The following is a 27,704-nucleotide window of genomic DNA, read 5'->3' as shown; positions in this document are numbered from 1 at the left end:
GGAGAATCCGTTTCCTCGCCTTTCTGAGCCTCTCGAAGCCGCCCACATTCATTGACTTGGGGCCTCTTCGTCTTCAGAGACAGCAGCATCTTCAACTCTCTTTCTCTCTCTGACCTCAGCTCTTGTCACAATGCCTTCGTGGACTCTGAACCTCCTGCCTCCTTGTCATGAGGCCCTGCCAGGAGAGTACAGGAGGATCTTTCCACCTCAAGATCTTTAACCAAATCCCATCTGGGAAGTCCTTTTTCCATATAAGCTAACGAATGCACAAAGTGTAGGGATTGGGACATAGCCAACCGTGAGGGTGCCATGATTCTGCAGATCATACTCCAGTTCAGGGCTGATTTCTAGCATTTTCCCCGGGGGGTTGCCCCAGGTAAAGAGAAGAGCTCCCCTCAGAATGCCATTCAGTCAGATGCTGTTTGTTCATTTAACAGAGATCTGAGAACTTTCTTTGAGCCAGGCACTGGTGCTGGAGAGAAAAGCACAATGTTCTTGCTCTCATGGGAGCTTCTGGTCTGGTGGGGGAGACAGACATTAGGCAAAGACTCACACACATAATGACAAGAGCAGTCAGGGATATGAACAAGAGGGTGATGTCACTGAGGCCAACAGGGTGGAGGTCAATTTGGAAAGGTGGAGTTAGGAGAGGCATCCCTGAGGAACGGTACACATGCAGAGACTTGAAAGGTAAGAAGGGCCAGTCAGCGGGTCCTGTCGACAAGGGCTGGCTGGGGGCCCCCCACATGCCAGGTGCTCTTCTACAAATGGGGATACAGAAGTGGCCTGGACAGGGTCCTGGCCCATAAGGAACTCTGAGAGTCCCACTAGGAGGTCAAGGGAACAGATTTCCAGGCAGAGAAGAGCAGCAGTTCAGGGACCCGAAAGCAAAGCATGGCAAATACACAGCAGTGGGCCCCATGGAAAGTGTGAGAACTAGAGGCTGGAAAGACCCTGGCCCCAGATCTGGGCCTTACCGGCCATGATAAGGGTTTTGTGTGTGTGTGTGTGTGTGTGTGTGTGTGTGTGTGTGTGTGTGTGTTTTGATAAGGAACAGCTTTCTAATTTCAAAAGGATCGCTCTGGCTGCTGGGTAGAGGGAAAGGAGTTAGGGGGCTGCTGTAGTGGCTCAAAGAGCCACGGCTTAAGGAGGGTGATAGACAAGAAGATGGACAGGAAAGATGAATGGGAGAGATATTTTGGAAGGAGCTAAGACTTGCCATGAGCTAGTGATGAGGGCGAGCAAAGCCCTGAAACATCCTGGTGGTTCTCTGGAGCAACTGAGAGGACGGAGTTTGCTCGGCTGAGGTGGGGAGACTGAGGAGAACATATTTTCGGGGGAAGATCAAGAGGGTGTCAATGAGACACCCTGTCAGAGATGTTAAGATGTAAGTCAGGAGCTCAGAAGAGAGGTTTGGGCTGAAACTTTGAATAAGTGTTTTCCACATATAAATGGCATTGGGGGTTGACAGAGGAGTATTCTAGAAGGACCTGGAGCTTGGTGAAACATTTAGGGAGAAGACAGAAAGGAGAACCTTTCGCAGTGACATAGGAGTGATGGCAGGAGTAGGAAGAAAATAAGAAAACATGGCTTTCAAGAAACCAAGAGAAGAGAATTCGAAGAAAGAAGTGACCAGAGTCTCAACCAAGTGGTCCTTTTATTTGGTAATATGAATACAACTTGGTGGGATCTCGAAAGCTATGGGTTAAATTCTCTAATCTTTTCTCTCGTTATCATTGATTCCTAATTCCAACTCTGCATCTAGAATATTTGACAAAATTAAGTTTATTTATTTGACAGAGACAGAGAGAGCGTGTGCACACGCACACAGAGGAAGGGCTGAGACAGGAAGAGAGAGAATCCCAAGTAGGCTCCATGCTTTCAGCACAGAACCCGACATGGGGCTTGACCCCATGAACCGTGAGATCATGACTGGAAAAGAAATCAGGAGTCAGACACTCAACCAACTGAACCACCCAGGTGTCCCTAAACCATATTTTTAAAATGTGTTTTTAGGCAACCGACGGAATAGGAAAAGATATTTGCAAATGATATATCAGATAAAGGGCTAGTATCCAAAATCTATAAAGACCTTACCAAACTCAACACCTGAAAAACAAATAATTCAGTGAAGAAATGGGCAGAAAACATGAATAGTCACTTTTTCAAAGAAGACATCCAGATGGCCAACAGACACATGAACAGATGCTCAACGTGACTCATCATTAGGGAAATACAAATCAAAGCCATAGCGAGATACCACCTCACAAGGGTCAGAGTGGCTAAAATGAACAAATCAGGAGACTATACATGCTGGCGAAGATGTGGAGAAATGGGGACCCTCCTGCATTGCTGATGGGAATGCAAACTGGGCAGCTGCTCTGGAAAACAGTGTGGAGGTTCCTCAAAAAATTAAAAACAGAACTACCCTACGACCCAGCAATAGCACTACTAGGAATTTACCCAAGGGATACAGGAGTGCTGATGCATAGGGGCACTTGTACCCCAATGTTTACAGCAGCACTTTCAACAATAGCCAAATTATGGAAAGAGTCTAAATGTCCATCGACTGATGAATGGATACATAAGATGTGGTTTATATATACAATGGAATTACTACTTGGCAATGAGAATAATATCTGGCCACGTACAGCAATGTGGATGGAACTGGAAGGTATTATGCTGAGTGACCTAAGTCAGTCAGAGAAGGACAGATATCATATATTTTCACTCATATGTGGAACTTGAGAAACTTAACAGAAGACCATGAGGGAAGGGAAAGGGAAAGGGAAAAAATAGTTACAAACAGAGAGGGAGGGAGGCAAAACACAAGACTCTTAAATACAGAGAACAAACAGGGTGGATGGGGGGGGGCGTAAGGGAGAGGGGAAAGTGGGTGATGGGCATTGAGGAGGGCACTTGTTGGGATGAGCACTGGGTATCGTATGTAAGTCAGTGTGACAATAAATTATATTAAAAAAATAAAAATAAAATGCGCTTTTAACTTAGAAAAATAAAATATTAAGTTAAAAAGGCAGGATGCAAGTTACATATAATCAAGTTTGAAAAAGATAACCTCACAACTGTAGATATACACATCCACAAAGGAAAAAAGGACAGGAAGGAAATACTATATATCAAACTGTATGATTACCTCTGGGTGGTTGAATAATAGGTGATTTCTACTTCCAACTCATGTACTTCGTGAATTTTCTAAGTTTTTTGTTATATGTGGGAAAAGAAAAGTCTTTCAATCAAGGAACTGCTACTATGTTTACAAATACCTTTTGAGGCATGAATTGAAATATATGCATACACACACACACACACACACACACACACACACACACGTGTACGTTGGAATTTCTCATTTTTTAATTTCATTTCCTTTAATCCAGGCCTTAATGCTAGAACCCCACATAACTGCTACAGTCTTAGGAAACATAATCATTACCAACCTTGTTTTTGTCTCCCATGGTTTCTCTAAATTTATTCTAGGGTTACATCTTCCCCTGCCCAAGGTTAGATCTATGACCCTTCTGGCACTTACCAGAAGCAAAGGTCCCTCTGCTCGTCAGATAACCAAAAATGGTCTCATGTCAGTATTTGGTCTAGTCTACTTAGTAATAAAACCTTAAATATACTTTCTGTAGCCATCTCCTTTCCCCCAGCTAGTCTGGCACAAGCTGGCTGCCAGCGGTGGGAAGGGTTGGGGGGGCTTCTCTTTTCTTTAAAAAAATTTTTTTTAACATTTATTCATTTTTGAGAAGGAGACAGGGCTCAAGTGGGGGAGGGGCAGAGAGAGAGGGAGACAAAGCATCAGAAGCAGGCTCCAGGCTCCGAGCTGTCAGCACAGAGCCCGATGCGGGCTCGAACCACAGACCGCGAGATCATGACCTGAGCCGGCGCCGGACGTTCAACCGATTGAGGCACCCGGGTGCCCCATGGGGGGCTTCTCTTTTCTGACTGATTGTTGGAGGGGGCAGGAAGGTCTTGCTTGAAGAGTTGGAGGACATCCCAGGCACTTAAAAGGCTTGCTAGGTATCTCTCTCTCTTTCTCTGTGGCGTGCTCACCTAGGATCTGCAGTTACCTCCTCCCATGGTGCTTATGTCCTCACCTTTAGCGGGGAGAGCACGCCTCCTCTCACTGATAGTTCCCCCAGGTGCTCATTCGACCAGGCTCAGAGATGACCACACATCAGCTTTATCACCGGCTCAGTGCCCTCAACTGGTTACATATCATTTATCCTGAAACTCCTCGTACACTCCCTAAGGGCCTTCTCTTTGCTTGGCCACCATCAGAGCTGACCTCACGATTCTCTCGTTCTTCTAATTTCCCAGGAAGTACTACAGTCAATCGTATCCCCCAGGCTCCAGGGAACACATACGATACTCTTCAGTGGTCTCACCAAAGCCCCCTGCCCTGGGCTACAGATGATGGGCAGATCCTCACCTGACACTCTGCGTTCTGAGAGTTACTCACAACCACAACTCTCTCCAAATTCCTTTTCCAGTCTCCACATCTCAAAGTGGACCAGCCAAGCTCTTTAATAGAGCGGGGTGATCACTAAACGGGTCTTAGACAACCTCCCTCCTCAAGTTCTTCGTGGCGGGCCGGCATCTGACCTTGGACTGTGATTAAAAGGCCATCCCTTCAGCTTCTCCTGGCCTCGACTGAATCACGGGTCCTGCTGACAACACGGGTTTTGGTCATGGGTACCTCAACTGATTGCTCACTGTGTCCCATTAGACCCACCACCTGACTGTTGGATTCATCCTTCTGAGGCTTTAAAACAACAACAGCAAACACTACCCACCTCCCAGCATTAAAAACCTTCACTGTTTTGTTTTTTCTGGACTACTTAGAGAAATGCATCTAAATTTCTTGATGGGCTTGCAGGACTTTCTACAATCTAATTCCTGTTCATTCTAACTACGCTAATAATAATTTAAAAATCCCCCATTGCTAACGTCTGTAAAAAACGCATCCCTGAAATTTAGTGTCTTAGTGCAACACAACTTTATTTCTTAATCAGGAAGAATCCACTGTGGGTGTCCCTGATCGGTGTTCCGCTTTCCCCTGCTGGGCGGTGTCCTGTATCACTGTGGCTCTGACATCCTCTAGGGTCTCAATGTCCTACAAACCCAGCGGGCTGATTGGAGGATCAGGAATGGTGAAGGAACACCCACTTCCTACCGCCGTTGCCACGAGTCCCAGAGCAGACTGCGTACCCCAGGTCTGCTCCCCAATCCTCCCGCACCCTACTCTGTGTCCTGGCACACTCCCTGTACGGCTACATTCGAGGGCTTCCCAGCCTTGTCTTCCAGTTGGATTTGGCCAATGGGACACCTCCACAGAAGAATATGGGATGTTTGAAATGAAGCCAGGGTGTTTACTCCCTTCTTTCCTTCCTATGGTGGGGTGTGGGGAGGGAGTGGGAGGTTGGACTTAGACTGCTATGTCCTGAAAGTTATAGTTCCTTTCTTGTGAGCCTCCCCAGATAACTCCTATTTGGGGTTCTAGAAACTGTACCCTTCTCTTACCACTCAGGCCTAAGGCAGACAACGAGGTTAGTTCTGGTCTCGAGATACCATGCTGTCTCTTGTAGTCTCCTTGTACTCTTCCCCCACACTTTTGCCAACAGTGCCTTCCCTAAATACTCTTCGAATTACCAATCTGAATGTATTGTCATCCATTCACCGTCCAGACCCTCCAGGTAAAGACCCACTTACAGTCCATCAGCAAGGGTCAATCACACGGCCTCACCAAGATACGAGGAAGTCTGGCTATGGAAGAGGGACCACAAGTTCGGGGGGACAGCTTGCTGTCCTGGCCACACTAGAGATCCGAGTGCCTCTCCACAAATCTAGGTGGGTCTCCATGCCTTCAATGTTGACCTTCTCCATTCTCCATTTGGCTTCCCACCTACACTCCTAGGCCCACTTCTAACACCATTCTCCCCACTCAGTCCCTGTTCATACAACAGCCAGACCCATTGGTTCCCTTATCCCAGTAAGTGTGGCTTCATAAATGACTTCTGGGGTATTCTGTTACTTTCATGGTTGGCAACTACTTTTCTGATAAAATTTCTGCAGCCATCTACATTTTCAAAAAGAAGAATGCTGGAGATACTGAGTAAGAATAATTATATCCTCCGCTGTGCCTGTACAGACCTTCTAGGTTGTGAAACTGGCTCATAACAAGGTCGTTTTGACATACTGGGCACTAAGCGCCCTTGGAAGAAGCCCCAGACAGATTTGCTTTATATTTAACTTTCTCTTATTACTAAGCAGCCTTTTAACAAAAATCCCTGTGTATCCACTTATCTGAAGGAAGATTTGATTCTCTAAACATGTGAGAAAAGGCAGAACAAAGAATATGGAAAAGCATATTAAGCAAACACTTCTCATGAAGAGAAAAATACTGTACTCCTAAGGTATTCAGCAGTGGTAAATTATATGCACTTAATTGCCCTTAAAAGAGATATGCCATCAACTGCAGATGAGATTTTTGATTTAGGATAGAACAGCATTATGAATGTTGCCAGAGTAATCCTTTCAGAATATTAGTGTATGCTGAGACATGCATCATAAACGTGCCATGGTATAATATCCTTAACACTGGACACACCAGGGAACAAAGTCTGTATATTCAAATAAAAATAAATAGAAACATTATTTGATAAAAACTACAAATTTAGATTCAAAAAATAAAAACAAAAAAGGATTAATTTTTCACCTCCTGAGAATCAACCAAAATCAAGTTTCACTAGTCTTACAGTATTATATTTCCTGTAAGGGAGTTGTTGATTTTTTTTCAAGTTTATTTATTTATTTTGAGAGAGAGAGAGAAAGGAAAGAGTGTGTAGGGGAGGGGCAAAGAGAGAGGAAGAGAGAATCCCAAGCAGCCTCCACGCTGCCAGAGGGAAGCCCAACATAGGACTGGAACCCACGAACCGTGAGATCGTAATTTGAGTCAAAATCAAAAGTCGGATGCTCAACCAACGGAGCTACCCAGGTGCCCTAGGAATTGTTGATTTTAAAGGGAAATTATTTCGCTGGCGCTAAGCACTGTTTGGGGAGGAACAACACAGTCCTAATGACAGATGTTGCTAACTGTCTGCATTATCTATCTGTCCCTCTTATTTAGCAGTTGTTCTCAATGAGGGCTGATTTCGTCCTCCAAGGGACACCTGCCAGTGTCTGGAGACGGTTTTGGTTGTCATACTTAGGAGGTGCCACGGACATCAATTGGGCAGGCCAGGGATGCCGCTAACACCCTACACCACACAGCACAGTCGCCTTGACAAAGACTTACCCAGCTCCTAATGTCAAGAGTGCCAATGTCAAGAGACCCTATTATACAGTAAGAGAAACTTTAATTGGGTATTTTGCCTGGTTTCTCTTGCAACTAGGTGTAGTCAGGTGACTAATTTCTGACTAGTGAGAGGAAATGATGTGGCCAGCTCGCAGGTCACACTTTTTTTGTGTGTTTTTTTTTTAATGTTTATTTTTGAGACAGAGAGAGACAGAGCGTGAGCAGGGGAGAGGCAGAGAGAGGGAGACACAGAATCCGAAGCAGGCTCCAGGCTCCGAGCTGTCAGCACAGAGCCCGACACGGGGCTTGAACTCGTCAACTGCGAGATCATGACCTGAGCTGAAGTCGGACGCTCAACCGACTGAGCCACCCAGGCACCCCTCCCAGGTCACAGTGTTAACAGGGAGAGCGTCCTCTGCAGAGGAGATGACTAGAGATGAAGCAGCCCCTCCTTGATGGTATCTGGAAGCCGCACAATGAGAACGACAGCAAAACAAGATGGAAACTCGGGCCCCTGAAGACTCTGCAGAGGAAGTAAGTTACCCCTGAACTGTTATACATGAGACAAATAAACTTCCACTTTGTGTGAGCCATGGTCATTCTGTTCTTGCTTTTATACGTAACTGAACCCGTATTCCGAGGGCTTGTAACCTGTGAAATGAGGTGTGAATGTTCTTTACCCGAACAGTGATGCAGGCTCAAAAACATCTCAGACTGAAAGAGAAATGTCTAGGGGCACCTGGGCAGCTCAGTCGGTTGAGCATCCGACTTCGGCTCATGTCATGATCTCACAGTTCGTGGGTTCAAGCCCCGCATCGGGCTCTGTGCTGACAGCTCGGAGCCTGGAGCCTGCTTTGGATTCTGTGCCTCCCTCTCTCTCTGCTCCTCCCCTGCTCACACACTGTCTCTCTCTCAAAAATAAAGATAAAAAAAGAATTTTTTTTGAAAGAGAAAAGTCTACACAGAGAGCAATGATTAATTAAAAAAACAAAACAAAACTAACTCAGGCTCATTGAGTACAAGTCAAGTAACTCTTAACTATAGAAAGTAAAGCAGGGAGCCCGCAACCCTGAGGACAACTGGCCACCGTGGCCAAATACCTGGCTCAGGTCACTGGGATGGCTCTGCCTGGGTCCCGCAGCAGGAGTTTGCACAGCTATGAACTCCTACTCAAGGGAAATGCTAAGTCCATGGGCGGCTTCTCTACATGTAGTCAAAGGTGGCCTCAGCCAGGAAGCACCTGCTGGAGGCACTCAGAGCCCAGGCCCAGGAGGACAGAGGGAAGGAGCCCAAAGGACCAGTCAGCTCCTCCCGCCACACCCTGCCTACCACCTGTCATCTATAGCTTGGTAATAAATAGCTTTAATGCATTTCTCAAAAAAAAGGAAGTAAAACATGAATGTGCCCTTCTCGATCTTGTTCCTCGGGGTTAACTATTGTCACTTCTTTTGTGTGTGTCCTAGACTTTTTTCTCTACACAATGAAAATGCATGCGTGTGTGTGTGTGTGTGTGTGTGTGTGTGTGTTAAAGAATAAAAATGGATCTTACTATCCGTGCTCTACCGCAGTTTGCTGTTTTCATACAATATCCTTCCATGTCTGTCTCTACAGATTTTTAAAAATTTTTTTTAATGTTTATTTATTTTTGAGAGAGAGAGACACACACACAGCATGAGTGGGGAAAGGGCAGAGAGAGAGGGAGACACAGAATCCGAAGCAGGCTCCAGGCTCTGAGCTGTCGGGACAGAGCCCGACGCAGGCTCGAACTCATGAACCGTGAGATCATGACCTGAACAGAAGTCGGAGGCTTTACCGACTGAGCCACCCAGGCGCCCCAGATTCTTTTTTTTTTAAATTTTTTATGTTTTAGTTTTAATTTTGAGAGACAGAGAGTGGACACCCAAGACAGTGGGGGAGGGACAGAGAGAAGGAGACAGAGAATCTGGAGCGGGCTCTGCACTGACAGCACACAGCCTGACCTGGGGCTTGAACCCACGAACCGTGACGTGAGATCACGACCTGAGCTAAAATCGGACACTTAACCGACTGAACCACCCAGGCGCCCCCAGAATCTCACCGTCTCTAATGGTTATAGAGAGTTTCGTGGTTCGCGTGTAACACAACTCTTTGAACCGTTTTCCTTTGAAAGCAATTAGGATTCTTGTTCTCTCTAAGAGCAAATAATGCTGCAATGAATACTCCTGCTTGTATATTCACGCCCATTTCTTTCTTATTTCTGCAGCATAGAGTCTTAGAAGAAGAACCGTTCGATGGAAAGACATGCACATTTATACTTTTGGTGGGGTGCTGCCAGAAAGCTTTCCAAACGAGATTTCATCAGTTTATATTCTCACCAACAGAGAAGACGAATGTGCTTATCATCAAACCCTCACCAACAGAGCTACCATTGATACTGTTCATTTTTGCTAATCTTGCTGGTTTACCGCCCATTTTCCTGATCACCGAGACTAGGGAGACCTTTTTGCATCTTCACTCTATTATCTGCCTCTAAATGAATAATTTTCATTTCTTGGGGCACCTGGGTGGCTGAGTGAGGCGTCTGACTTCGGCTCAGGTCAAGATCTCGCAGTTCATGAGTTCGAGCCCCGCATCAGGCTCTGTGCGGACAGCTCAGAGCCCGGAGCCCGCTTCAGGTTCTGTGTCCTCTCTCTCTGCCCCTCCCCAACTCGTACTCGGTCTCTCTCTCTCTCTCACAAAAAAAAATGTTATAGAAATAATTTTCATTTCTTTATGGTGACACACTACTAGCCACACTCAATTATTTTATATTAATTAAAGCTCGCGTTCATTTACAAAATAATGCCCCTGGAAATTGTGAAATAGGAAGATTCTATGCCTGCTGTCCAGAGTTTTTATTTTTGAAGGTATAAGCTCTCACAGGGCAGAAACAGTAACCATCTCTTAATCACCTACCAAATGGTTCTTCTTTATTTTTTTTTTTTTACCATAATACAGTTTTTGCATTTCTCCAGATAGTTCTTAAGACTTAAAGTAGGGGGCGCCTGGGTAGCTCAATCGGTTGAGCGTCTGACTTCGGCTCAGGTCATGATCTTGCGGTCTGTGAGTTCGAGCCCCGCGTCGGGCTCTGTGCCGACAGGTCGGAGCCTGGAGCCTGTTTCAGATTCTGTGTCTCCCTCTCTCTCTGCCCCTCCCCTGCTCATGCTCTGTCTCTCTCTGTCTCAAAAATAAATAAAAACATTTAAAAAAAATTAAAAAAAAAAGACAAAGTAGTACCTTAGAAGAATTTATACTTCTATTCGTTTTGTGTGGTTTTTTTTTTTTTTTCTTGCAAATAGCGATATAGTGCTCTGTAATTGGCTCACCGGGACAGGGGGCTCTTTTGGGGGAACACGTAACAGCAGCCTGGGGGGAAGGAGAGGCAGAGAAACATACCCGGGCAGAGATACAGAGGAACTGTCAAGATGCTACCTGTCCTTTTAGAGTCTTACACTGTATCGTTAGAAGGGGCCTTGCAGGTGGCCTTCTCTGTGCTGAGAAGTGATCAGGTATGTGGAGCCGGAACTGTCTCACAGGATGGTGCCTTTCCTGCCACACCTCTGCTTCTTTCCTTCCTTCCGGAGGGGGGAGGTAATGCAGCATACGAAGACCACGTCACCATTCTGTTGGCTCCTGGCGCTTCCCGGGTGCTTACTGAGATCTGGGTGCTGTACTAAGTGCACGGGAGGCATTTTCTCCTTGGTGTACGTTATCCCCACAACACTACAAGGAAGGTAAAACTGTTGCTCGTGATTTATTTACAATGACACCGGCTCAGAAAGACAGAGAAGCTTACTCAAGGCCACAAAGTGAGGAGGTGACGAAGCTGGCCCTGGAAGGCAGATCGGCTAACCCCCAGTCTGTGTTCTCGACCATCACATCCGACATCAGGACTGGACACAGAAATACAGAGATGCCAGCTTAGCCAGTTGGTTTAGCACAGGCCCAGCTCAATTCTACGGCAAGTCTAACTACCACGGTACGAACTTGGCGGTGTGGGTCTATTTCCAGGCCATAACCAAGCCAGGTTCCATCCTTTTTATCTGTGTTCTCCACCGACCAGCAGATGCGTGGTTTGCCCAGAGGCGTGGAGGTGGGTCAGAGCCACGCCTCATCCCTAGAGAGTCCCCAGGAGACATTTTCACAGCACTCTGCCAGGCAAGGCACATGGAAACACGGGCACTGGTTTGAAGGGCAGTCCAGGTGGGGCCAAAGCGGAAAGGTTTCAGCGCAATGTCGGCATTTGGGGATCTTTCGGGAAAAAATGAGCATCTAGGCTCATCTCCTGGCTTTACATAAGACAGCGACCAGACAAGCAACCAAGCCCTCCCCGCCCAAGGCTTCAGCAACCGCACTCTCTCCACCATCCTTGCTGGCCTTACATCATCCCCACCTACCCAGAGGACACGAACCCCTAGCCCCGCCCCAGGTCTCCTGCCCCCCCAAAGCTCTTGCTGCATGAGAAGGATGGATGGACGAAGAGACACACAGACACACATACAGAACTGCTGTTACCATTTCAGGGATTAGGAGAGGAGAGTTACAACTCCTTCAAGGAGGCAAAGACCTTGAGGGCAACTTACTATACCTCTGCAAACCCCTGCAGCAAATAAGATTTTGTTCTTTTATTACCAATGCCAAGACACCTCCTCCAACCTTTCCCCTTCGTTCCACCAAGCGACCTCTTCAGTATTCAAGAGACGTATGTATGCAGCTCAGGAAGAGAAATAGCCCAGTGCCCGGCACTCTCATAGAGTCAGCGGGTCCGCTGGTTACTCCTCGGTAATTAATTCTAGACGTATATTAAGACGTCTCAATTCAAGACGTATATTCTTGGACTTCAGGAAACAGGAGGGCTTGCTGGCTACCCATTTACTCAAACAAGGAGAACAAAGCCAGAAATGAAACTTCTTCCTGGGGCGGGGATCCCTGGATTCATTTTTTTCCCGTTTGCGCCTAGATTTGTATGCATTACTTAACTTTTTTTTTTTTTAATTTTTTTTAAACATTTATTTATTTTTGAGACAGAGAGAGACAGAGCACAAACAGGGGAGGGTCAGAGAGAGAGGGAGACACAGAATCCGAAACAGGCTCCAGGCTCTGAGCTGTCAGCACAGAGCCCAACGCGGGGCTTGAACTCACAGACCGTGAGATCATGACCTGAGCCGAAGTCGGCCGCTCAACCGACTGAGCCACCCAGGTGCCCCTTAACTTTCTTAATAACTAAGTTTTTTGCTCTGTAAAGAAAGACAGGTAAAATGGGGACAACGATCAACGATAAAGAAGCAGGCCTAAGAAGAAAGAAAACTAGCTTTGCTTTTCCTTCCAAATTTCTCTCACTTTAATTTTCCTTCTTGGTTTAATTTTCAAGATGAACTCTCTGAGTGGGCCAGAGGGAATTTTCTAAGGATACATATCTCACATATATCCTACAACAGATGATCCCATCATCTATACAGAACATATACCCTATATAGGGACCTAAGATTTAAAAGGAAGAAAGGGGATGGATTTGATTGCTTAATGTGACAGAATCATACAGGAAACAAACCACAACTACAGTGTTTTTTTGCAGGGTGACAACGAAAAGCATCATTTGCTAGTGATGTGCTGTTTTCCAGTCTTGAACCACTTTTCTCTGTGCAGGCCCTCAATACTTCCTAGAGGCTCCACCGAGCAGGTAGAGGACCCAAGGGGTGAGGGATGTTGATAAAGGGATTTTAAAAAATGGCCTCTCTTTAAATGTCTACGATCAGGCTGTCTTCCCTGAATGAATGCAAAGTGAAGCTATCTCTCCATTCACAATTAAATTATGGGAAATGAGGGGCGCCTCGGTGGCTCAGTCAGTTGAGCGACCAACTTCGGTTCAGGTCATGATCTCACAGTTCGTGGGTTCGAGCCCCGCGTCGGGCTCTGTACTGACAGCTCGGAGCCTGGAGCCTGCTTCAGATTCTGTGTTTCCCTCTCTCTCCGCTCCTCCCCTACTCATGCTGTCTCTCTCTGTCTCAGAAATAAATAAACATTAAAAAAAATTATGGGAGATGATAATAGTAATTATTTATTGTATTATTACTGCCTGCTCAGTAGCTCTGCCCATATTTCTGGAAAGCCATAGAAAAACAATGCCAAGAGAAGTATAAACAAAAAGATCTGAAATGTTCAGTATTTATCTGAAGGGGTTATAAATTTGGAACGTAGGTGTTTGCTTCATACCAAAAGATTGTTTTTCTTTTAAATCTTTATTTGAGAGACAGAGAAAGTACGAGCAAGGGAGAGTCCCAAGCAGGCCCTGCACAGTGCAAAGCCTGATGTGGGGCTCGATCTCATGAATCATGAGATCGTGACCTGAGCCAAAATCAAGAGTCAGATGCTCAACCGATTGAGTCACCCACGCCCCCCACAAAAGATTGTTTTTTAGGATAGAAAGCCTCGAATATAAGGATTTCTTTGGTGAGATATGTTTATATAATATTGCCATAAGTTTCGCAGTAACTGTTGTTAAGTTATGTGCCAGGTCAAGTTAACATAACTTTTTTGCCATAAATCTATTACCTCCATTTTACAGAAAAATAAACTGAAGTTCAGAAAGATTATACACCCTATACACTACAAGTGTACAGACTGATATATCAGAGGCTAGGTATGTATTTTGCAAGAATCTCTATAATCATGCTACAGCACTGACATTAGGGAATCATTTTAAATACTAAGCTCACTTCCAAGTTTGGATTAAGCATTCTTTGCCCACGTAAACTCGCTGTTTCAAGATCTAGGAGTACACTGTATTCAAGATGTGATTTTGTCTCTGCACACTCTCTCAGAACTACCCTAGATTTTCGTTTCTAAAATCCCCTATCTTAGAACCCTATTTAAAAAACAACAACAAGGGGCACCTGGGGGGCCAGTCGGTTGGGTGTCCAATTTCGGCTCAGGTCACGATTTCATGGTTTGTGGGTTCGAGCCCCGTGTCAGGCTCTGCGCTGACAGCTCGTAGCTTGGATCCCGCTTTGGATTCTGTCTCTCTCTCTCTCTCTCTCTCTCTCTCTCTCTCTCTGCTCCTCCCCCGCTCACGCTATGCGTCTCTCAAAAATAAGTAAATGTTAAAAAATATGAAGAAAATAAAAGAAAAACAACAAAAACCCCAGCCATGTTAGGTGTTGGGGACTCTGCCATCTGCCCGCAGCTCCCCCATTCCACATCTGATGGCTGTGACTCCCTTGCCTTCTGTACGTCTCCATAGTTGACTTCCAGATCACTGTGATTTTCCTGGATCAGTCCTTCTGCCAGGAAAGCTCCTTAGGTCTCAAAGCTCCTTGGAGAACGGAAGCCCTCTCAAAACCTAGCCGGACATCCAGCCGCAAAGGGAGATACAACAGTCCCCAGCCAGGGGCTGCCTGACTGGCTCAGTTGGTTAAGTGTCTTGGTTTTGACTCTGGGCATGACCCCATGGTTCGTGAGATCGAGTCCTGTGTCGGGCTCTGCACTGACAGCACAGAGCCTCCTAGGGATTCTGGCTTCTTCTATTCTCTCTCTCTCTCAAAAATAAATAAACATTAAAAAAAAAAGAGTCCCTGGCCAGGGGGCTGCAGGTCACCAAGGTGAAGTGATGGGCGGCAGGGGCCAGGATCTCCCCCTGCAGTCCTGAGAAGCTCTACTGGGGGCCCTGCCTGCTTCACATGCTTCTGCATTCACCACAGCTCTGGCTCACAGAGAAGCTTCTTCCAGATTCCTACCGTGGCACCATTCCACCATCTCACTGTCCCAGGCTCCCTCCCTCCTCCTGCCACTGGTGCTGGACGCTGGGGGTGCAGACGGGGGGGGGGGGACGGCCCCCAGACACAAGTGAAAAGACACTTAAATGGATCTCTCCGCTTCGCCACCGACCAGCTTTTTGACCAATGGTAGAAAAAGAGAAGAAAAAACATTCACGGACAACGACTCTTGCCCCGACTTCCTAAGGCCCACCGTATTAATTTGCGTATTAACATGGACAGACATGTCCATACAACATGTCCGTATTAACATGGACAGACCTCTGGTATCAGGAAAGAGGTAGAAAAACCGGAGTCTGGGGCCCCTCCCGATGCCAAGGGGTGGGGGGCTGTGAGACTCTGAGAAAGCTACGTGGTATCGCTGGGTCTCAGTTTCCTCCCCTATAAACGACGGCATTTGAGTAGACGATGGCCAAGATCACGTGTAAAAATGTCTAGGCCAAACCGAATTCATTTTCCAGTGTATACGGTCAGCAAGCAGAAGTCACTTGCTCTGGAAATTTTAACCTAATTTATTCCAACATTATCTCTCTGGGTTTTGTTTTGTTTTCAGGTACAGCCGCTTCATTAAACAATAGAGCACAAAGGCAGCGCATTTCGTCTACTTCAGATGACAAGTCTTTCAAGTTAAGATCGAACTGAGAAAGGAGAACAGGGAAGTCATTTCTCACGAGGGAAACCAGGGGAAGCAACCTTGGCTTCGCGCATGTGCAATTTCCGGAAATGCCAGCGGGGGAGCGGCCACGGGCTGTTTGTTTCTGCCTTTTCTCTTGAACTCCGAGAGAGCATTGTTACAATGGTTTTGATGTCGCCTAAGGTCAAAAGGACCGGGGTCAAAGCTGCCCGCTGATGAACCCCTCGTTCAGGATTCTTCCCACCGCAGCTCACCACCAGACTGTGACCCCTTTCTGGACCATCAGAGGATGAGACTGTGCTTAGCCAGTTTCTTTTCAACCTCTGGACTTGACCCCCAACCAACGAGTCTTCTAACGGCACCACCCAAAATGGATCCCTGATGGCCCCGGCTGGTAAGTGACCTGCTGGGACAGCACAAGTGAAAGCACCTGACCCATAGCCCATTGCTCAATGGAGGGGTGTTTCCTTCGCCCTTTCCTAGTAACGGAGGAAACCGTGGTGGATTCTGCTGCCAGACCCCTGACTCCGCACTGACGAATGACCTTCACTACCAACTAAAGGAACAAGAACCAAGTAAATGTCTGCTGCGCTCAGCACTCAATTCGGTACTGGCTGAACGACTGAGCAGATGCTACGGGAAAAATGAAGGCCATCCTGACATTAAGATTCTATGAGCCTATGGAGGCATCACGCCTGCTGTGGGGGCTTCCCCTCTTTAGGCCCTGCAGCAGCCAAATTTCAGGACGCACAAAAGCAAGCAGTTGTCTGTCTAGAAATTTCTGTATTGTTCTCTCTTCCTTGTTCCTTGGGTCTCTGTGCAAAAGGCCTGACTGATTCTCAACCTTGTCTCTGTCTTCTGAGCCACACCTCTACTCTCCGCTCTTTTAGGCCCCTCTGATGGGTCCTGTCCCTGGGCACCAGCATTTCACCTCCCTCCCAGAACCAGTATCTGATAGGCCTTGGCCTTAGGCTGTTACTGGAAGGTTGATTAGAAACAGCTTGGCTTGTGAGACGGACATACCAGATACAGGACATGACCTGGGGAAAACTTCTCCAGTCTGGCCGGGTCAAAGGATAGCCTTTCCCAAGAGGGGTTCATGTCTCACTGTGAAGTGAGGTGAGCGAAAGCAGGTCCAGTCTCTATCACTGACCGCCACAACCCAAACGTGCAGGTGGTTCTGGTGCCCCGGGGCCACAGCTCGTCATCCTTCCAGGCTTCCATGGCAAAGGGGTGTTATTTTCCTGGGAGGGAAACCACCTGCCCTCAGCCAGCCCTCCAACAGGAGCATTATTGGAAATACCTGTGTCTCTATCCCATGATTTAATTTGTTTGGAATTTAACCACCTGGCAAGGGGGAAAAACCCCAAACGGTATGGAAATTTTCTTTCAAAGATTCCAAAAGGAACAAGGAAATACAAATCATTCTTCTTACCCTCCGTCTGTGAGTAGAACACAGCACCCGGGCAGGGCTCTAGCGGCCTCCTAGTCATTTCTCCCTTTCCCGTTTCTCCCCCAACCCCTGCTTTTTTTTTTCCCCCCAATTATTTGCTGTTGTAATGGTCTCTGCCACGATTTGACCACACCGAGGTCCACTTCCTCACCTGCCCTCGGGTTCCCTGACTGGGCTGTCATGATAAAGAATGGACGAGGGTAAGGCGTTCCTCTGTCTTCACATTCCTAATCATCTTCTGGAATTCTGTGCTTGGTTATGGAAACTGTATCGTGACCCCAAACCGAAACAGTACATCTAAGTTCTCAACCACAGTATCCACAGATGTCAAGAGGAGACGGAAGCTGATTTCTGTCGCCGAGGACAGAAGCCCGAGAGAACTCGCAAGTGGCATTTTGGCAACGGGTGGGCAAACCGATGCCCTACAGAAATTTCCCGGGGCCAGGCACTCTCCTGGTATGTTTACTCCACAAGCCAAGCTCTTTCTAAGTTCATCAACTCCCGACACAGCCTTCTAAAGCCAAGCATCAGATAAGCCATAGATTCCTTCAGGCCAGGGTTTCTCAACCTTGGCACCACGGACGTTTGAGACTGGATAACCCTTTGTTGTGTATGTGGAGGGCTGTCCTGTGCACTGGCCTCTACTCCCTAGATGCCAGTAAGCATCACTTCTTCCAAACTGACAGTCAAGAATGTGTCCACATGTTGCCAAACGCCCCCCCCCCCCTCGCCGAGGGAAGGGGCGGGGCAAAGAGCCCCAATTGAAAACCACAGCTTCATCTAAGTACAAAACCCTCACACTATCCACCAGCATAAATCACCCTTTTATTTGCGGTGAATACACGTCACTTTATGTTGTCTGCGTATGTCATTCACGACAATGGAATGCCTTCTATTTATCAAGAACGGGGTCTTCAAACTTCACAGTTGTTTAAAAAAAATTTTTTTTAATGTTTATTTTTGAGAGAGACAGAGACAGAGCGTGGGGGGGTGGGGGGAGCAAGGGCAGAGAGAGAGGGAGACACAGAATCTGAAACAGGCTCCAGGCTCTGAGCGGTCAGGGCAGAGCCTGACGTGGGGCTCGAACTCACAGAGTGCGAGATCATGACCTGAGCTGAAGTCGGATGCCCAACTGACTGAGCCACCCAAGCGCCCCAAAACTTCACAGTTGTTTTAACTCATATTTTGCTTCATCAATCCAAGTGCAAAATGCTAGCAATGAAATGATTAAAAAAGGAAAAAACAAGGGACGCCTGGGTGGCTCTGCCGGTTGAGCGTCCAACGTCAGCTCAAGTCACGATCTCACGGTTTGTGGGTTTGAGCTCCGCATCGGGCTCTGTGCTGACAGCTCAGAGCCTATAGCCTGCTACAGGTTCTCTCTCTCTCTCAAAAATAAATAAATAAACATTAAAAAAATGAAAAAAACAACGATGGAGAAGCAGGACAGGAAAGTACTCTGTTCGCCTTTGTCCTGATCCTGGTCCTTAAAAATGCGGCTGGCATCATGTGTGTACAAATAAGCCTGCCCACCCTCTCTGCCTTCCACGTATGCATGCACACGTACACACAAACGCAGGGGCTACTGTGCATACAGCAGGCAACACTCTAGTTCTCAAGGGCAAACTGCATAGGGAATGTTTCGGCCATGTGCGTGTGAGAAACGCCCAAGGGGAGATCGACACGAAGGGCATCTCTGGGGCTCATGGCTTGGCCTGGTCACCCCACGAATTTGTCAAGGGTGCTGCAAAAGAGTACAGCACACTGAGAAGGGTCCAGATACTGGCCGCCAGGGCTCCAACTCTGCGTGTTGCACGCAGCACGCTCTTGGCCACTGACTGGAGTATTTGGGCATCTATCTTCTTCTATGTTAATGAACAGTTTTTTTCAGACGCACTTCCAACTCTACCAGCCTAAGTTTCTAAGAATATAATGCAGACAAATGTCACTTCCACCCACCCCACAATCCTTCTCTGTTCTAAATTAATCATTTCTGCTATTTCCACCTTGAGTGATGGTGACTATACCCGTTTCGTCAGCAACGGCAAACGCGCACACGGTATCCACTCTGCTTTCAAGAAAAAGGATTAATCCTGTCATCAGACGTGATGATCTTATTCCTATTTTATGCCCAACGTTAAATCTCTGAGGACAGCTAATGTTCCCTTTTCAAAGAGATATTAAAAAGATCCATTCAAGTCTATCCAAACTGGATGCTGGAAAATACCAGTCCCATGGTACATGTGAAGTCACCAACATATTTCTAGCCCTGGGTCCCAATCCAGAGATCACTTGACTCTATCTCCCATGTAGAGATTTTCCATCCATCATTTCCTCCTTCCAGACATGCTTCATAAACGGGACCTGCTTCTGTAAACACCGAAGAAATAACATGCACGTGGTACTGTGGAAGATGCAAAATAATACAGGAAATGCAGGAGACTATCTCTAGCAGTGAGCTCAAAATCTGATTTTAAAAACTGTGTTCAAAGACCGACTGCTTCATGTTACGGTAGGAACGTCAGCCATTCTTGCTTTTCCATCACATGGTAGCATCGGAAGCCCTGTTTCATGCTTACACCTGGTAAAACGATCTCTTACCTATGTAACTTTATTACAGGGAGATTTAGGTCCTGGAGGTGTGTTTCTTACTCTGGTTAAATAGAAGTGTGAGGGGAAAGAGAGGGGCGGAAGGAAATACAGATGGGAGACAGTCTCCATGCCTCAGGGGCTCAAGCAGTGTCTGTTGAGAGTCTCGGACAGACTTAAAGAAGGTGATAAAGGGATGACAAAGGGCCCTATGTACTCAGAGGAGGACACTGTTACATTGTGGTAGACAGAACAAAGGTCTCCAAATAGGTTCAGGTCCTAATCCCTATGAACCTATGAAGCCTGAGTATGTTTCCTTAGAAGGCAAATGAAACCCTGGAGGATAAAGCAGGAAAAAACCTCTCTGACCTCAGCCGCAGCAATTTCTTACTTGACACATCTCCAAAGGCAAGGAAATTAAAAGCAAAAATGAACTACTGGGACCTCATGAAGATAAAAAGCTTCTGCACTGCAGAGGAAACTATCAACAAAACTGAAAGGCAACCGACGGAATGGGAAAAGATATTTGCAAATGACCTATCAGACAAAGGGCTCGTATCCAAAATCTATAAAGACCTCACCAAACTCCACACCCGAAAAACAAATAATCCAGTGAAGAAATGGGCAGAAAACACAAATAGACACTTCTCTAAAGAAGACATCCAGATGGCCAACAGGCACATGAAAAGATGCTCAACGTCACTCCTCATCAGGGAAATACACATCAAAACCACACTGAGATATCACCTCACGCCAGTCAGAGTGGCTAAAATGAACACATCAGGAGACTGTAGATGCTGGAGAGGATGTGGAGAAACGGGAACCCTCTTGCACTGTTGCTGGGAATGCAAACTGGTGCAGCCGCTCTGGAAAACAGTGTGGAGGTTCCTCAAAAAATTAAAAATAGATCTACCCTAAGACCCAGCAATAGCGATGCTAGGAATTTACCCAAGGGATACAGGAGGGCTGATGCATAGGGCACATGTACCCCGATGTTTATAGCAGCACTTTCAACAACAGCCAAATTATGGAAAGAGCCTAAATGTCCATCAACGGATGAATGGATAAAGAAATTGTGGTTTATATACACAATGGAATACTACCTGGCAATGAGAAAGAACGAAATATGGCCCTTTGTAGCAACGTGGATGGAACTGGAGAATGTGATGCTAAGTGAAATAAGTCATACAGAGAAAGACAGATACCATATGTGTTCACTCTTATGTGGATCCTGAGAAACTTACCAGAAGACCATGGGGGAGGGGAAGGAAAAAACAAGTTAGAGAGGGAGGGAGCCAAACCATAAGAGACTCTTAAACTCTGAGAACAAACTGAGGGTTGACGGGGGGTGGGAGGAAGGGGAGGGGGGGGTTAGGTATTGAGGAGGGCACCTGTTGGGATGAACACTGGGTGTTGTATGGAAACCAGTTTGACAATAAATTTCATATTAAAAAAAGAAGAAGGCAAATCATTACAAGGTTGCAGGTGCAATGAAGGTTGGTAACCAGCTGAACCTGAGATGGGGGGTGCTGTCCTGGATTACCCCGATGGGCCCACTATAATAACACGGGTCCTGAAAAGTGAAAACACAAGAGGCAAAAGGGAGGGTAAGCGAGTAAAATACAATGTGAAAAGGACTAAGTGGCCCTTGCTGACTTTGAGATTGAAACAAGGGCCACGAGGCAAGGAAACTAAGTGGCACCCAGAAGCTGGAAAAATGCAAGAAAACGGATTCTCCTCTGGAGCTTCTAAAAAGGAATGTGGTCTTTTTGATACCTTTTTGATTTTAGCTATCGATTTTAACCGTTTTGATTTTTGATATTGTGCTCCACGTGTATCTTACAGAACTGTTAAGAGAATAAATTTGTGTTGTTTTAGGCCACCAAGGTTGCGGTATTTTGTTACAGCAGCAAGAGGGAACTCCTAACACATACACATTTTACAACACCCTCAACGCTTTTTGGTCTGATCTGCACAAGGCACCCCAACCTTCTCACCCTTTGCCCCACTAGCCCCAAAGGATGAATCTATTTATACACAAGATGTTCTACTGGGACCTACCCAGAGTGGTTTGGGCTAGGTCACTCTTCTGTTTTTTAGGCAGAAGTCACACTTACCCACCAGCACAATACTCACACACATAGTGCAGTTTAAATACACTGAAGTCAGAACCAGGGGACCGATTGTTGGCTGAATATCTCTTTCTTTAAACCGAAGACTTACAAGTAATAATTTTCAAGGTCCTCTTCACTGATAATTTGCAAAGGGCTGAAATTAAGATCGGTTTGCATGCCTGCGGTCCCAGCGCATGGCACCAAACGGGCCCTAGATGACCATCTGTTGAATGAACAGGGTGATGGCTTTGACATGAGTACACATCTGGCCTTCTGGATGAGAGATGGTCTCTACAGGAGCTTTTTGAACTAGAGGTGACCAAAGTAGCATCCAAAAGGAATTCAGCCCTCTAGCCTTTCTTCTCTTCGCCCCACAAGACCACTTCTACATCTGAGACTCTGATCGTGGCCAGACTCCCCTAGGCTTGAAGAGAAAGTGGGGTGGGGACACAGTCCCGTGCTTTATGCACACTTAACTTTCTATTCCTACAAGATTGAAACCTTTGGCAATTTTGGTAATTTTCCAGTGTATTCATTTTCCCTGGACTCCACATGAAAGAGGAAATCTCCACTTCTGGCCACAGAGGATTCATCTTTTTTAAACCCACAGAATGATCTGAGTTTCTAATCCAAAAGGTGTTTAAGGAAGGGTGGGAAAATACGCAAGATATTATCACCTTTGCACCAAAAGGAAAACCACCTGAGACACTCTTAACACAGATGAGAAATAAAATGTAAACTCCCTTCTTTTGCACTTTTCTGTGACATCTTGCATACCCTTAATAAAGAAATTGCTGCCGGGAATAATCACAGAATCAAGAAACACACAAACAAAACCCAAAACAAATCTATTTAAAAAACCCAAGAAACATAAATGGCATTTAGCTGTCATCCACACTCCAAATTTTACAAGGGGAGAAACAGAAGCCCAAATATAATAGGAAATTACATTCAAAAGTAAAGTTAAGATGAATAAACGAAGAATTTCAGGCAAAAAAAAATTTCTAATAAGCAAAAGTCTATTTTTTTTCCCTTGCCCCAAACAAAACTTCTCAGGAAGATGGATTTCAGCAACCTGCCTACCCCAGAACAGCCTGTGTGAAGCATTAACTCAGGATAATTTCCACATAGATTATAGGGAAAGGCCAAAAGGCTTATAAGGAAGAAATTCTAAAAACGGCCTCAAATTATAAGCAAATACTACAGTTATTCCATCTATCCAGACTGATACCAAATCCAAATTAAATAATGTTTTAAGAGAAACAAAGTTTAATATTACTACTTTTAAGTACTCAGAGTATCTTACAAGCTAACTATGCTTTCAATGACTGCCTTTCCATGGTCTGCATAAATCAGTTATGTAAAAAAGTCAATATCCAATTAAGATTTTAAACAATTCTTAGAAAAACCAGAGTAAGAAACTAACTTTCTCAACACGAAAAACAGTTCTTGAGCTAAATGACAACATTATATTATTGGAAGAAGAATGACACTTCCCAAATGTATCTGACCAAGGGATTTTTTTTAACTCATTTTTTAAATTATTTTTTTATTTCAGAGACAGAGCACATGAGCAGGGGAAAGAGGCAGAAGGAGAGAGAGAGAGAGAGAGAGAGAGAGAGAGAGACAGACAGACAGACACACACACACACAGAAGGAGAGAGAGAATCCCAAGCAGGCTCCACACTCACTGTGGAGCCTGACGCAGGGCTCGATCCCATGAACCCAGGATCATGACCTGAGCTAAAATAAAAAATCAGACGCTCAACCGAGCCACTAAGGCACCCCCTGACTAAGGGATTTTTATGTAAATAGCTATTAATAATCCATGTGAATAGCGGAATGGACTCTGGGAGACAGTACAATAGCCATTTGGCTTTTAAAATCATGAACAAGACAAGTCCTTTTATCACTAACATTCCTTGATACGATTATGGAAGACCAAGCCAATAATATAAAACAAGAAAGCTAAATTCAAAATAGCGGTTAGAAAGAGAAAAACTATAATTTATAGATGATATGATTGCTACCTATCATACCCAAGAAACAATCATGGACCTAGGAGAATAGTTTCAAAAATGAAGTTGACAGTTTACAAACCAAACTCACACACATCAAGAACTTACACATTCCCAGCTAGGAAATGTAATGAGAAGAAGAGAATCCCATTTATAACAGGGAAGGGGAAAAAAAACCCCATAAGAGTAAGAATAAAAAGAAAATCCTGGGGCACCTGAGTGGCTCAGTTGGTTAAGCATCCCACTTCGGCTCAGGTCATGATCTCACGGTCTGTGGGTTCAAGCCCCACGTCAGGCTCTGTGCTGACAGCTCAGAGCCTGGAGCCTGCTTCAGATTCTGTGTCTCCCTCTCTCTCTGCCCCTCCCCTGCTTGCATTCTGTCTCTCTTTCAAAAATAAATAATATTTTAAAAAATCCCACATAAATTACTTAGAAATATAGTTAACAAAAAATAGTTACAAGATCTTGGAAGAAAATAATTTACTGAGGAGCATAAAAGACAAACATATAGACGCTGAACTCTTGGAAGGCAAGACTTAACAGTTAAAGATGCTACTTCTCTCTTTATTCATTAATAAATTTAAACCAATTTCAACAACAATCACAATAGCAATCTTTTTAAAAGCCATAATCTTATAATTCCAAAGCTTAGAGGAATCCATGTAAACACATCATCAGGAAACTTTTGAAAATTAAGAATTCTTTGGGAAGTCTTGTATTATGAATATTATAGTGAAAACAAAGTACTGCCAGCATAAAATTTAAAAATGAGAGTGAAGACAAAAGCCTCTAGGGAAATATTAAAAAATTTGACTTCATAAAATCTTGAGTAAAAAAAAAATAAGCAAAATTAAAAGACTAATTTAGAACCAGAAAAACACTTTCAAGAAAAATGCAAGCCCTTGATACGTAAGTACCTCTCATAAATAAAATGTGTAACTCCCAAAGGATTAAAATTATTCGGAAAAAAAAAATAGTCACACTTACCAGTGATAAAAATGAATGAAAATTAAAAGGAAAATTAAGGCATTTTCATCTAGCTTGCTGGCAAAGGTTTTTAAAATGAATAGCACTCAGCGTTAGTGACAACCAGGGAAAATACGTGCTTTCCCAAATCAGCTGGACAGTGTAAATTGAGATCGATTTTTGAAAGGCAATTCAGGAAATAATGCTACAATGTCCAGACACCGTATAACATGATTCTGAGAGGTCACAGGCCAATCCCACGTGTTTAGGGCTACAGCTGTGTACCTAACATGTGTACACGCCCAGGTTTATCTACCGAGTAGGGAGACAGACCTTCTGGGGCTAAAAATGGGGGCCTGCTCTTTCCAGGCTACTGGGTGCCCAATTATCTCCAGTGCAGGTGACCCTGGGACGGGTGAGTTTGGGTCTATAAGCAGGAAGGATGCGGATGATTATACCTGTTTCCTATTCAATAGTAGATTGCCAGTTTAAATTCTTCCTTCATGAGGATGGAAAACTATGGGTGAAGGGCTGTGGCCCATTAACCCAGATTCAGCCACACTCTGCCTCGTGCACCAAGGATTCTGAGGGTCAAGGTGCTTCTCCTCCTCTGTGCAGCTACGTGGCATCTTGAGCAAGACACCCTTTTCCTTGGATCAATCAAGGGCTTTATGTAGCTCCTGCTACTCCTATGTAACTTCTTCCCACCCAAGGGTAAATTCCCCTGAAGCAATTCAGGACTTCCACAATCCAGGAAAAAAACAAAAAACAAAACAAATTAAAAAATTAGCAATATGCATGTCAATCGAAGTATCCAATATGCCTAAAAACACAAACTTGCTTAGAAGTAAATGTACGAATAAAAAGTGTGGAGATCAGCATCCAAGCAGGTCAACTTGGGGGCGCGTGGGTGGCTCAGTCAGTTAAGCGTCTGACTCTTGGTTTTGGCTCTCAGGTCACCATCTCATGGTTTGCGGGTTCAAGTCCTGCAATGGGCTATGTGCTGACAGCATGGAGCCTGCTTAGGATTCTTTCTCTCCCGTTCCCTCTGCCCCTCCTCTCCTCACTCCATCTCTCTCTCTCTCTCTCTCGCTCTCTCTCTCTCTCAAAAAAAATTGCAGATCAACTTGGCATACCTCCAATTCCCAAAGGAAAGGGAAACTTAATGTTTTTATTAAAATGAATACTTCCTTGAAAAATAAGATTTTTCTGACCTAACAGAATCTCAGAGACTTTAGCCTTTGATTTTGCTCACAAATGGAACTTCACCACTTCAAAATCTCTTCTGTGTTTACAATTTTAAAATACTCCTAATTTACAATATCATAGATATATCCAAATTTAACATCCCATTGAACACCAGGGGAGGGAATGGTGGAACAGATTTGCCTCCAAGTTTATAATAAGTAAGTTAAAAATTTTTAAAAAAGGGGAGCCTGGGGGGCTCAGTCAGTTAAGCATCCAAGTCGTGATGTCGGCGCAGGTCATGATCTCACGGTTTGTGAGATCGAGCCCCACGTCAGAATCTGTGCCGACAGCACAGGGCCTGCGTGGGATTCTGTCTCTCCCCCTTTCCCTGACCCTCTTCCTCTCTCTCTCTCTTTCTTTCTCTCTTTCTCTCTCTAGAATAAACAAAATGAAAGAAGCCAAAATAAAATAAAATAAAATAAAGTATTAAAAAAATCTTGGAGGACGACTGTGCTGTTTGTGCTGCTTGGTTTTTCCGGGCTTTTCTGTAAAACGCACACAACACGCCCCGTCTACCTCCATCGTCCACATCCTGCTGTCTTCAATGACACACGCTCACCGCATTCTGTTGCACTCTACATCCTTGGAGAGAATAACATTTGGTTCCCCCCAGAATGCCACTGGTCTGGGAAGAGCAGCTAGAACATGTAAAGGCAGAGAAAGACGAAGAGAAGGGACTCTTGAAGCCTAAATCAGTTTCCTAAAACTAAATCAGATCGGGAAGATGGTAAAGCTATAATACAAGAGTTTTCATTTTTATTTAATGAAATGGAAAGCAAAGGAAACATTTTTCCTTTTTGGACATAGGACACCCCCCTTTTTTTTTTAAGGCGACTTCAATGAACCTTTGCCACAGAATCCCGCTGCTCTTTCAAAACAACTGTCACCTCAATATTCCACAGCAGGGACGGCCATCAATACAGAACAGGGTCCCAAGCCATTTGGAATTCCCAATTCGAGCAGTGTCACAGCATGGAGAAGGTGAAGAACAACCTGTTCTTTTGCTCTGTGTTGAGTTCTACCTGGTTGGCCAAGTCCTTGCTCTTGCGGGGCTTAAGCTCCACTGGGGGTGACTAAGGATCCAGCAACAATAGTACCAATTTAATATCTGCACAGCCAACTTCAATCTTCCGAGAGCCTTCTCATCCCTCCTCAGATTTACCGGTCACACCACAGCGTGGTTGTTGCTATGCTCTGACACTAAGTGTCCCGCATGAAGCTGAGCTCATAAATGGTAGAGCCAGCCTGGCCCCCCGGCCAGACTCCCTCTCAGCCCAGGGGTGGTGAGGGATAAAGGAACAGCATGGCAGCCAGGGCTCCCATCACCCCCTGCCTTGGGTCCTGACTGCAGCTTCAACATCTATACACCGCCACTATTTTGTGAGGGTTGTAACGGCTTCTGGAGAGTGCCAGGCTATTACTCCCTTTCGTTCCCTTTGAAACAGCAGCTCTAAAACATCACGGGGTCCTGTGTCTTCCACGTTACAAAGAAAAGGATGTTCACTATGGCTTCCATGCTGGAGAAATGGACGGCCAACCACCGTCAAATCCTGCTTCTCCCTGGCAGTCACCAGCAT

At 45.3% G+C, this 27,704-nt stretch overlaps 1 protein-coding gene across 26 annotated transcripts in view; it reads right to left on the bottom strand.

Moving 5' to 3' along the window:
• Positions 1-27,704, bottom strand: part of PIP5K1B (phosphatidylinositol-4-phosphate 5-kinase type 1 beta) — a 315,659-nt gene that overhangs the window by 150,337 nt on the left and 137,618 nt on the right. The window contains exon 2 of one of the 26 annotated variants that reach the window (XM_049633422.1): positions 22,005-22,118. The exons of 24 other annotated variants lie outside the window; for them this stretch is intronic. The gene's annotated coding sequence lies outside the window, so the exon portion shown is untranslated. Of the gene's footprint in view, positions 1-10,788; positions 11,060-22,004; positions 22,119-27,704 lie in introns of all 26 variants that reach the window. One more of the 26 variants, XM_049633416.1, reaches the window with a different exon arrangement.

The sequence above is a fragment of the Panthera uncia genome, chromosome D4 (genome assembly GCF_023721935.1).
Source record: "Panthera uncia isolate 11264 chromosome D4, Puncia_PCG_1.0, whole genome shotgun sequence".
Taxonomy (NCBI): domain Eukaryota; kingdom Metazoa; phylum Chordata; class Mammalia; order Carnivora; family Felidae; genus Panthera; species Panthera uncia.
The sequence above is the reverse complement of the archived record's forward strand: the minus strand, read 5'-3'. Positions and strand labels throughout refer to the sequence as shown.